The sequence below is a fragment of the Melanaphis sacchari genome, unplaced genomic scaffold (genome assembly GCF_002803265.2).
Source record: "Melanaphis sacchari strain LSU unplaced genomic scaffold, SCAv2.0 Contig8_pilon_pilon, whole genome shotgun sequence".
Taxonomy (NCBI): Eukaryota; Metazoa; Arthropoda; class Insecta; order Hemiptera; family Aphididae; genus Melanaphis; species Melanaphis sacchari.
Genome location: NW_020271635.1, coordinates 3103273 through 3116603, shown reverse-complemented (window position 1 = coordinate 3116603; position 13331 = coordinate 3103273). Strand labels below are relative to the sequence as shown.

Below are 13331 nucleotides of genomic sequence, written 5' to 3'. Positions count from 1 at the left end.
AACATGTATACTGCGTTTACTAGTTCCATGATGATAACTGATATTGTTACAGATATTAGTAGATAACTTAACTACATACGTATGAGTGTGTATAAAATGTATTGGTGAGAAATTCAAAATTACCAAAAAATATTAGATAAATGCGACATTATTACATTAATTAGAATTTTTGTATAATCATGCTATTAAATTTGGAACATTGCACAATTTTGTGATTTTAACGCACACAATAGTAATGCTCGCAATCGCATTCTACCCATTTATACTTGTAATTATTGTTACCCTTAGTTCATTCTATCTACATTCTTCAGTGACTAAAATATATTACATGTTTAATATTCATATTTTCTATTAGGTAGGTGATTTATGACCTGTAGTCTGTACGCTCTAGTCGCGACCACCTATTACATTAGTATTATTAGAATAATTTTACAATGTAATACACAAAACTAAATTAAATTTACTACATGAACTGTAACGTATGTACCTATAAAAAAAAGGTCAACTAACAACAATCAAAATATTCGTTGTACGCTGGTGCCACCAAGTCTGTGACAATATTGAATGGGATGAACGATCTCCGATAAAATGTATTGATGTTAACATGTGTTTGGGTATAAATGTAAAATGTGTAGATTAGACTGATAAAATATTTTTGAATGGTATATACTTGTCTAAATGGACCCTATTTTTTTCGGAAAGTTTGGTTATTTATACTTATTAATTTTTTTTTTTTTTAAGAAGTGTAGATAACGCCTGTTTTTTGATAACAAACATCCATTCAGTCATAATTAATACGTAAGTACTTTGTATTATCGTTTAAGCGTATAATAACTATAATAAATTAATAAGCCATTAATATGTACATTTTATTTATGATTTTCATACTAGTCGAAATATTTATTGTTAATGATTAAGTTTAATCATTAATTTATAAAATATTTATTTATGAAAATTATCTATTAAATAAACAATAAAAATATTTATAAATTCAAATAATATAATAATATATGCACTAGAATTTAAAATATTTTTTATGTTTGTATTTATTTACCATATTTGACTGTAAAAATAAAATAAGGATCGGTATTTGGCGTATAATGTGGTCCGTCTAACAAGATAAATCCGATTAAGCTATACAAATTGTAAAAACGGTTTACTCTTTACAAGTTTTGCTCCATGAAGTCTAAAATTAAATTTATATGTAAAACTGTACAAGATTAAGTACAGTTGTCATTTCAATATGTTTATTTAAATAAAAATCGAGTATAAAATACCCGCAGTATTTAAACGCAAATGAGTCTGAACCTGTTGTAGGTGTGTATATATGTGTGTTACCGTCCACGATTTCCGATTTTTTTTTTTTATGTAACGTGTTAGATTCTACAATGGTGGTGTATTTCGTGTCCCGAGACGTGAATAAATGAGAAAAAATAAATAGCTATTACTTTGTACTTGACGGCCGATTCTGTCTGGCTCATTGCCTCTTTTTACAATAAAATACATTCTTTCATTTACAGGCCGAAGTTCAAACCGAATTTATATGAGGATACCAAAATGGACGTTCACATAAAATGAATGTGTTTTTTTTTTCGTTTTATTTTTCTCATAACGTGTTATGTGTCATATATCATACATATCATTTAAATACTGAGCCACGGTACAGCATCGGGAGTCAGGACCGGGTGTTAAAGTCTTTGTGTACGACCAGAATGGAATGCCCTATTGTACGGCGTGATTTTATACAGGGGTTCCCAACAGTTCTCTAACATCACACTTCAGGTAAGAAAGGAGAGATTTAACGCGCGTCCTGAAAACCCCCATAACGAGTTAACTTGTTAAAATTATATAGGTACCAACTTAGTGTCCTACTTCATAACCATCAATTTTCTTTTGTGACTACCGAGTTTTTACACACTATTGATACCCGGTCATTTAGTTGATAATCGGTAGTCGGTACAAATGAAAATTATAGAGCACTAAACAAATTATATTTAAACGTTTCTTACTTCTTTTTAATATCGTTTTCCAATGAAAAAATGTATATATACATACAACTGCTAATATTTATTTTATTGGTACGTGCATTAAAAAATAATATGATTTTTTATTTAGAAAATGTTATTAAAAATTATACATTAAGAAAAACTAATTGAACAAAATTATTTAATTTAAACACATATTTTGGATTAAAAATACTGGTATTACAGTAGGTATCTAACTTGGTTGTTTATTTCACAAAATGGTAAAATTGATTTAGATATTGTAGTATTCTTATCGTAAATAATTACATTTATATAGACAAACTAATTCTTTTATACATATCATCATTTATAATAACGGAGGAAATAATTTGTATTTAGTTACGACGTATTAAAGTTTTTTTTTTTTTTACGGAACACAGTTTGAGTACCAATATGTTATTGAACGCGGTACAAAACCAGTTCACACCTTTTATTGTGCAGCGCAACAGCGCAAGAATAAACGCGCCTACTGGATCTAGACAACCTTCACAGTGAATTATTTATTAACGCGTATATTTCTATATTTTATTAATATTTTTTTCTCCCCATTTCCAATTACATTTTTCACAATTTACTAATCCCACACACACTAGCGGTATTATTTATCTCCGTGACACTTCATTATAATTATTGTTGGGTTTCTGATGTTCAGAATCTGAAAAAAAAACACGATCTACCTACACATCAACTGTAATCCTTTCTACCGGTTGAAAAAAAATTAATATTATTTCACTAAATGTTATATACATTTATATATAATATATAGGTAGTAAAAATTATTATTATTATGTATCCGTTTATATTACCACGAAGAATATTTGAAAACCGCTATTATTTTTTATAAACTTTATGAGAATCTTACTATTTACCAATACCTATTCTTCAACTACTTCTAACTATGAAAAAATGTTAACTATTGATATTAAATACTAATATATTAAAAATTTACCTATCTTCAGATATGTTTAAAATATAAATCATAGGCAGGTACATAATTATTTAGTCATTAATTGGTTATAATTTATAAATAGCGAAATAATGCGAAATATGTATTAAACATGCGTTTATTTGTTTTAAATACCCATATACCTAATAAAAATTATTTTATTTTAATATAAATCATGTTAACGAAATACCATGGGTTCCATAAATTATTTATTTCATTTATTACAATAATAAATGCCACTATTTAAATAATTAAATAAAGAACTAATTGCTTATAAAAAAACTATGTTAAAATTTAAAAAAATTGGTATTCAGGCATTCTACTATAAGTTATATGTATGTATTTATGCATAGGTAAATATTTAATTACTTATGATTTACGGGCTGAGCTCTGTGAACAAAAATGCGGTGTACAAATTAGATTGAAACAATAAAATTAAAAATTATTATTAAATTATAATAAAAATAATAATAATAATAATAATAATTAATAATAAAATAAATATATATTATTAATATTAATTAATATTAATAATTATAATTATTAATTATTATTAAATTATAATAATAATAGGTATTTAACAAAAGTATATTGTAAATATAGTATATATACATTTCAAAATAGTTCTAACAAGAAAAATAATAAAATTAAATTTGAAAAGTGCGAAGGCGTTCAAATTGGTGATAGATAGTTAGGGCCTTATGGGATTATTTTTCATGAGTTAGCCAATTATATTGAAATTATTAGGGAATATGAAATTACATTAATACAGTGAATTTTAAAGCTTCTATAATATATGAAATAAAAATCAGGATATAGTTTATTGTTTATTTAGAAATTGCATCCTAATGGCTAACATCCGTCTAATACAGTCAGCTATAGAGACTAAATTAAGATAATTTTCAAACGGAGCGTCACTAATCATAAAAATAAATCTTCTTAAAATGTACATTAAACATTTATTTTAAGTATGTTGAAAATTTTATGATTACATGGAAAGTATAACTATTATTTTATACATGAACAACTTAAAAAAAATTCTTTTCTTAATTTTTTGAGCTTTTTTATTCAAAAAAAAAAAACTTTATCTTTCACAAATTCAATATAAATTAAAAGTAGTTGAATATTTCAAATATCACAATAATTTTTGACAAAACAGATTTTACGTTTAAAAATGAACTAAAAATGATTCCAATTTTTTCCAAACTATGATTTCTAAACCTGCAATAAATGGTTATCACTCCACCATTACTATTTAATCAATAATATTACTTTGAACATAGATTAAAGCCATGATACCTTTTATAATTATTATTTATAATTTATTATATTGTTTTTTATAGTAAAACGGTGCTTTATAAATTTTGTTAATGATAAAAGGTCATTGTTATACAAAATAATGATTTATAATTGTAATTTGAAAGATATTTCATGATTTACTATCATATTCAATGGTTTAAGAACTACTTATATCATATCATGTATAAATAATATAGACTAATACTGGATACATCCTATTTTATTTATTTATATTAGACATTTGAACTCATATTTTATATAATATATTATAATATAGATATTAAATGTATCAAACTAAAAATATTAGACTTTAATTTTGGACTTTGAATTAAGTAGATTAAAAATTATGTCTTTATAAGTATTGATTTTATTATTATATCTCTATAAATATATATATTTATGTAAAATTATGTTTTCAGTTGTTTTTGAATAAGCTGAATAATGAATACATTTATGAATGTTTTTTCAATTTAAATAGTATTTATTTATTTATTTTTGCATTTTACAATTTTATTTTATAATCCAACAGTCAATGTATTTAACTAATAGGTTGAATAAAGTCATATTCAACACGTAGAGTGAAACTGATTGTTTTAAATTTATATAAGCTGACGTATTATATCTATGCTTATCTATTATCAACATTTAAAGTGAATTATAATTTGATTCATTAAAATAAATATTCAAACAAAATTAATAATTACAATTTATAATTTATTAACATTGATTTTTGTTTTATTATTATTGATATTATTTGTGCTAGTAAGAGGTATTAAAAGGGGCAGCTTCTTTTTAAGTTTATTTTAAGATTATTCGATAATTTATTAGATTGTAATTTTCTTAAATTTTGAAAGTGTTTTATTTCAATGTACTAATAGTGATGATCGTAGGTACAGTGTTCGAACAACAATGACAATGGAGTATGGACAGACTGGCTAACACATTGTCATCTAGATTCTAGACTGCTAACCATATAAACGTTATCACTGCAGGTCGCGATATCGTGATTAATATTATTTATCATTAGGCGATATATATATTATCTACTTAACATACCGATACGGCGATACTGTGGCCCTTTTAGAATGTCAATGTAAAATATATATTTCAATTTAATAACAAATACAATTCTTACAATTCAATATCAGAATATAAGTATACAAATCAATAAAAAAAATCATAATAATAATTTTATTTAATTATGATTGCCTTCAAATGGCAAAAGACATAAAAATCTGATTGCTCATTTGAATCGACCGTTAGAAGTTGAAATTGTCCTCAAATGAACGATTTCGTCATTACTGACATGCACTTATTCAACTTGTCTTATTTTCCAGCACAAGGGAGGGAGATTATCTTTATGCATAACTACTAAAGTACCTTAAGTATCAACTCGAAGCTTAAGTCCTCACTCCGTTTCCCACGTATTGCGTTATTGTAATTACTCCAAATAATCTTTTGACCATTGGCGCAAAAAATTCTTGCAATAATATAGTGTCTCAATTTTCTATACCTTATTAACCTATTGAGAGGTATTATTGTGAATTCGTGAATTCAGGTTTTGGTAGAGAAATTAAATAAGAGCTTCCAACCAGAAAATGACCGGGAGAAAGTACGGAAAAATCAGAGAGATCAAATGATAAGGGAGTCAATGAGCGTGAGTTTAAGCACGCTTCTATTCGAACAAGTATAGTGTTTAGTTTTTCATAAGTTAAAATAGTGTTTTCTATTAATTTATTTAGGTGAGTTTTAACTGATTTAATAGCCACCTATTATAGATCACTAAATTGTGGCAATCTTGGAGGAATGAAATGCCGATGTATTCTAAATTCTGAAGTTAATTTTTGGATATAAAGATCTAATGTATTTAATAAAAATATTTTTTTAAGTTCTTGTAACGATTTGCGCCCACAGAGTTGGTAGCATTATCTAAGTAAATATCGCCACGACTGCTATAAAATCGTCTCAATGCATTTAAAAAACATTCAGTAGATAAATCGCTAGCTAGTTCTATATATGTATTTTTTTAGTCTCGAAACATATAAATATTACAAATTTATATATATATAATATATGTATACCCTTTGGTTATAAATAGCGCTTTGCATTATAAGCTAAATTTTTTCATAATGGAACCACACCATAATCAATTCTACATATTTTAAAAGGACAACTTGAATTTTCACGTTCTTTTTGTAGATTACCGCGCATTGCACTATCGAAAACATGCTGTGTACAATCCGTGAAACGTTCGGCACGAACTGTTGAATACTACGCGTATTAGACACTATAGCTGTAACTTTTTGATTGCATGATGAAGAAGAAAATACTCATTAGAGTTAATTTCAAGTTCGGTATCAAATAATTTCATATGTCTTAATAACGTTCATTTCTGCATAAGATGTACTTACTGAGCATAAAGAAGCAGATATTTATCGAAACGCTTTTTTTAAAGTTTAAATCGGCATAGCGCGGTGGTACACAAATCTCTTTAACTGACAACTAAATCGCGAAAAGGTAATTCACCAATAATCTTTAGTGAATATCTCGTAGAATAGATTTTTTTAAATGGTCTTTATATTGAATTTTATTTAATGTGTCTATATTGTCCGATGAACAATTTTCTATAGATTATTTAGCGTGAACAATGCGATTTTTGTACTTAAATCAGCCGTAATTTGTTTATTAAATATACGACCGTATATAATCCATCCTAGTTGTATTTTTTGAAATATAAATTTATGCTGGTCATATTTAATTTGTTTCTGTTAATAAATCAAAAAATACACCCGTACCTTTTATCATATCTAATGTTTTTGATTTTGATCCAATGTTTTTAATACGTTCATCATGTGAGCAATTATGCCGGTAAATTAATGTTATTTGATTGAAGACTAACTAGAAATTGCTTCGAGGTCAAATATAGCATTTGTATGCGCTTGTGATAAAACTTTTTTTACTGCTATATTTCGCTGTCAATGTTGCCCATGCAGAATTATAATTTTTCGCAATAATCTCTAATGACAGTAAAACGTTGGCACATTGGCAGCTGTACTGACTAAAGATGATCTTAAATAAAAAAAAATGTTGAATTGTCCATAACGAATTATTCATATGAACTAGGACCATAAACATATTATTATTAAATACAAACCAATCTTTTAAATCGCCCGTAAATACCAGTACATTAATAGCAGCAAGTTTTACGAATGATGATTTTGGCATATTACTATTACTGCGGCTAAATGATCTTGTCGTATTGATTTTTTCAATTATTTTCGGTGTGATATTATTCATTATTTCGTACCGTAATATTATTCAATTTATTAATTATTTTTTCACACTTCACTACAGCTTGAATAAATGTCTTCAAACTCGTTTCTGTATGCTTCGTATTTTTCATTTAAATCAGGCGTTTTTTCTTTGATCTCTAATAGTATTTTGTCATACTCGCACCATATTTCTTCATACTTATCTCTTCTTACTTTAATCACTGTGATATAAATGTCCAATGTATTGACCTTGGTAACATTTATTGTTCTAGTTAACTTGCCTTTAAAAACACCACAACGATTAATGAACAACGCGTTATCTGACATTTTTATAATAGACTTGATATGAGGACAGATTATAAACCTAAAGCAAATCGCAAAAACCTAATCTTTATTTAATATTGAAAAATATGTTACTTTAATCTCATTTCCGCGACACTATACTTATTCGGAAATCGATTTTACTAAGGAATTTTAGGATCAGTCAATAATAAGGAAGCTCTTACCTTTGTACTTTCGATGTATATTGATGATAGTTGTTACTTGTTATTCTGTGTCTGTTTGATTTTGCAATATTAGTTGGTGCCTTCTTGAAGTGATTTTTGAACAACACACCAATGTTAGACAATAGACGGTAGACACAGCTTTATGCTAACGCGAAATCTCATACGACTCTAAATTTCACTACTCTGGTATCTGTACGATTGTATTTTAAATGATCACTAGTCACTACTGTATATGAATACACTAAATCCGACAAATGGACCAAAATGCTTAATAATTAAATGGGCTGTAATTAATTTTAATTTGTATAAAGTGTTTTATTTCAATATATACACTAAGTAATCTTAGGTAAGCAGTAGTACAACGTTCGAACGACGACGACAGTGAACATAATGTCATTTAAATTTAGCTGTTAACTGTATACATTTTATCGAGGGTCGCGATTATCGTGATTAATAAATATTATTAGGTATAAATATTATAATGCCTACCTTAAAAAAAAAAAAAAACTATAATAATAGGCGGAATAAGAGATTTTTATTATAATGGGCCACTTTTCTCAGTTAATTCAAACTCGTATTTATAAATTGTGGAGAGAAGGAAGAGAAAAATTCTTGATATCATTTTTATTTTTTTTTAACTCATGTGTATATTACACTTTTGCATATTTGTTTTAAGTAACTATACATTTTTATTTAAAAATAGAAGTAATAATTCATACATAATAAGTACCTATTTACAGTTCAATAGGTAATTTTTTTGTTTAAAGTTTAAATTAAGACGTCTTTGATTTAACATATTACTTATGAGTTATGACTATAATATTTTCGTAGCATTCTAGAGAACATAGGAATATATTTAAAAATCATTTAAGTTTAAAATAATTACAATTTAACAATAAAATTTATATTTTTTAAAGTAATATAATTAATAAATTTAAATATTATATAAGTCAAGACAATATTTTAAAAAGATCAAAGAATATTTATAAAACTAAACGACGGTCATATGGAACCATTTTTTTTTAAATTTTTTGATTACTTCATCAATGTCGACATTTTTTTCCATGGTATATTTTAATATATGAAAATATCGAACTAGGTTTATCAAATTACTAAACATATAATTTTTTTTGGAAGTCCTTAAAAATAGGTTTTCAATGCCATAATAAATAGATCTAATTTTAATCTATAGTTGGTACTTTAATCTAAAAAGAAGTTGATATTACCACATTTATAATCGATGTAAAATATAAAATCTAACAATCTAAGTATTAAAAAATAAGGTCACTAAGTTTAATTTAAAATTCCAAAAATTAGAATTTGATTGAATTAATTATCAAAGAAATAATATAAAGGTGATCATGCTTGATGAATTACCTTGTAAGACTGCAGTATATATTATTTTGTCAGTATTATTACCTACTACTATACTATACAAGTTATATTATAAGCATATAATTTTTACAATTAGGTATTTCGTGTATTTGTTACATCTTTGTTACAATATAATTTACATTTATAAATAATTGTGATGTATATTTAAAACATTTTAAATAGTTTTCAAAATTAATAAATTAAAATTTCCGTACTAAACATATATGTAATTTTTGTGGCAGGCAGCTGTAGAAACAATCTTGGATAGTTTTTGTAGGTATTCCAGATGTGTCCATGTGTTGTATTCAGCCGACATTCAACATACTTAACTGTATAGTGTATACGGAAGACGGAATATCTCATTCTCGTAATTTGATCTAATCAGGAAAAATGTGAATTCGTTTAAAATTCATAGAACTATTGCATATAAAAGTAGTGTTAATAGGCCATTACAGTGCCAATAGTGGTAATAGGGTAATTATCGGTCCACCGATATTTAGAACTTTTACTAGCTCAAAACTTATTCAATTATAGGTTAGAACAATTACAAAGACAGGCCCACTGAGTTAAATGCAATAACTCGCTAGTTCTATCTGTAGGTCTGTATATAAGGGATATAAAGGGATAAGCGCATTAAGTAGTAAACTTAATGAATATTATTATTTGCTATTTGGTACAAAACAAATTATGTAATTTAATTTAAAGTACTCTTTAAGTTTCCCAGAATACATTTTTATGTAGATAATTTACAGTAGATATTTAAATCGTCTTCAGGTACAAACATCAGAGGCTTATTGAAGCCTAAATTCGGGAGGAGTGGTTAAATCTAAAATTTAAGTGATATTCGCTGATCAAAAAAAAAAAATTAATTTAAAATTTTTACCTATATAAAAAGATTAAATATATATCATATTAGATATGTTAAATTATTTTAACATGATATGAGTCATATAAAATAGTCAATCTACATAGGTAATCATGTAATTATTTTCAATAAATATAATTGACTTTTTTATTTTAATATTTTTATGTTAGGTATAATAAAATTGTGTTGTTTAATGTTTAGTAATATTGCTATTTGTATGCATTAACGTAAGTTATTATAACATTTTAATTGCAGGTAACTAACAAATCAAATTTCAAAATGTACTCGTAATTCAATATATTAGAATAGCGTCTGCAGCGTTAATGGTTATTATTAAACGTATTTTATATATTTCACAACAAACGATGAAAAAAAAAAAAAACGTGTCTATAATATGCGATGAACGTGCGAAGATTTCGGTTACTAAGACGTTATGCCAAATGAATTTTTAATTAATTGAATAGGTCATTAATACGCACACGCGTCATGGTTCGTACATGCATAATATATATTATAATAGATGTACGGTATACAGTTGTGCCAGTAGGCATTTCTCAATAATAATAAAAATAAAATCATTAAAAACCTCGTTAAACGTGAGCGGTGTCGATAAATCAACAAAAATCGTTTTTAATTATTATATATATATATATATATATATATATTTAACCTGTCTTTTATAATAAAATATAATTACGGCAAAGAACGGCTATATTATTATTGGATAAGCCTTAAAAATGTATAATATTGTTTTTAATATAATACATTAAATGCATAAATTTTCATGTCCGTCTTGGCGTGTTATTTACGACGTGTATGATGAATATGACGCGAGTTCATCGTGGTAAATAGCTATATAGGTAATAATGTTATGTTATTATATATTATTATATGCATTGTGTTTTTGACACGGTCGCGTATGCGATAAAAAAATAAAAAAAATAAAATAAAAAATACTACGTCGTCGACGCATATTACGTACCATATAATATCGTATGTTGGGTACGTTTACTTACTGGAAAAAAAAAAAATATTACATATTATATTTCATAAATAATCAAAAATCCACGGTTGTCGAGGATTCTAATATTTTTGGTTTTTTTTTTTCTTACGAAACGTCCTAGCCACCATATGCCTGCATATACACACTATTATAATAGGTAACGTCGTATAGTAATGTCACGGTGTTCTCAATACACCACGTACCGACGGCAACGGCCGTCCATTCACCATTGTTGTTCACGCGTTTTCCCGATGTACGACAGTATTATTACTATTATTATTATTGTGTATACACGTATTCCGTATTTTATTATTATTATTTTTTTCATCCTCTTCCTCACCACCGGTCCCGACCGATTTCTTTTCTGAAACGCGGACACGACAACCGCGCGGCTTCGGCCATAACGATATCACATAATATAATGCAGACATAATAATAATGATATACAGAGTGATTCTTCAACCATAAACCGGTCGGCTTTCCCGGTATAAGTTCAGGGATTTTTTTTTTTTTTTTTTAAATAATTTTATTAGTTGTCATGAGTCATGACATCGTATATTTTGGTACGTTTATATTGGTTAAGGTGCCTAGACCATTGTGTTATTATTCAGTTTTTTGCTATGTAACAAACGATGAAACGACGGCGACGGCGTACATTTTAAATTCGAAACGGAACATTTTGCTGGAGATTTTCGTGTACCTAATAAAAATTAAAATCGAATTTCCACTCACAAGTTACACAACTCGAACGAACGTAAAAGTACAACAATCACTGTGCAGTGCTGATCCTGTCCGCTCGGGACGAGTATTAGGCAAATCGGCGATTAGTAACTTCGCGAGCGAAAACGCATGGCTAAATAATTTGTCTCGGGGCATGAGGACAAGTGAGTAGGATCACCCTGACCGCCCTGTACGCACATGATAATGAAATATTAAATATTGTACGTTTTTGGTCGGTTATAATATAATATTATGTAGGGGTAAGACGAGAACGTGTATTGTGCCGCGCAGACGAAAGAGATAAATAGAAAAAAAAAAAAAAACGTTTGCCCACCTATCAAAAATATTGTACGCCGAACAATGAGTAATAATATTATTGTGTTATAATATATAACATATATATATATATATATAGAGAGAGAGACGCATGTACGTGCGGTGTAATATTGTGTACTTCGTTGGTGCATGTGCTCACCAAGTCTGGGACCGAACCGCGCGCACCGGCGTGCACGCTCGCAAACGGCCGCCGCGGTACGTACCGTCCGCCCGCCCGCATACCGAGCCCCGTCCACCGTCCGCCGGTCCGCGCGTCGCGGCTTTGCCAAGGCGGCCGATGCCGTTCACGACCGGTCGCGCCGATTGGTCCGACCGCATTCCCTTCTGCCACCGCCGCCACGGCCACGCAGCCGCCGCGCCGAACGTATCTCGCCGTCGGCCGGCCGTAGCAGTGAGTCTACCGATCGCCGAGACAGCGCGTTGCGTCCACACGGTCGTTCGCGCGGTACGTGTTGTTGTTATTCCTTTTTCATTCGACGTTATCGTGTTGTCTCACGCACGCGCGCACCACCGCATCACACACGCACCTCTGCGCGCTGATAGCGGCGGACGCTGTTTGCACGCGACCGACAATAATTATTATTGTTTATAAAATACATATACATTATCGCGCTCGTCGTGTGTACCTTGTGTGTCGGCGGTATATTCCGATATTGCACCGCTGCGTCGTCGTCGTCGTCGTCGTCGTTTCGTCTGCGGACGAGATAGTGCGGTGTCGTCACAAATCGCGTGCCGTCCGCGTTTCGATATCGTTTGTTGATATTGAAATTTCGCGTACCGTTTACGAATCGATCGATCGGGGCCGCCGCCGCCGCCACCGGAATTGATGCTGTTCGTCGTCATCCCAGTACGATTGTCGCGTCCCCTCCGCCGTCCTCTGTAAAAGTTTTGGCATGAAGACATGGTGACGTAGTTGGTCGTTTGTGTATTATACAATCCTGAAAAATGCTCGTCTCAAATCTCATTCACCGCGTTTGGACGATATG

General features: G+C 28.9%; 1 protein-coding gene across 2 annotated transcripts in view; it reads left to right on the top strand.

Moving 5' to 3' along the window:
* The first annotated feature begins 12822 nt into the window (after positions 1 to 12822).
* LOC112602505 (RGM domain family member B-like) overlaps positions 12823 to 13331 on the top strand; it is a 7197-nt gene continuing 6688 nt past the window's right edge. Inside the window, exon 1 of one of the 2 annotated variants that reach the window (XM_025350592.1) lies at positions 12823 to 13246. The gene's annotated coding sequence lies outside the window, so the exon portion shown is untranslated. Of the gene's footprint in view, positions 13250 to 13331 lie in introns of both variants that reach the window. The other variant, XM_025350594.1, reaches the window with a different exon arrangement.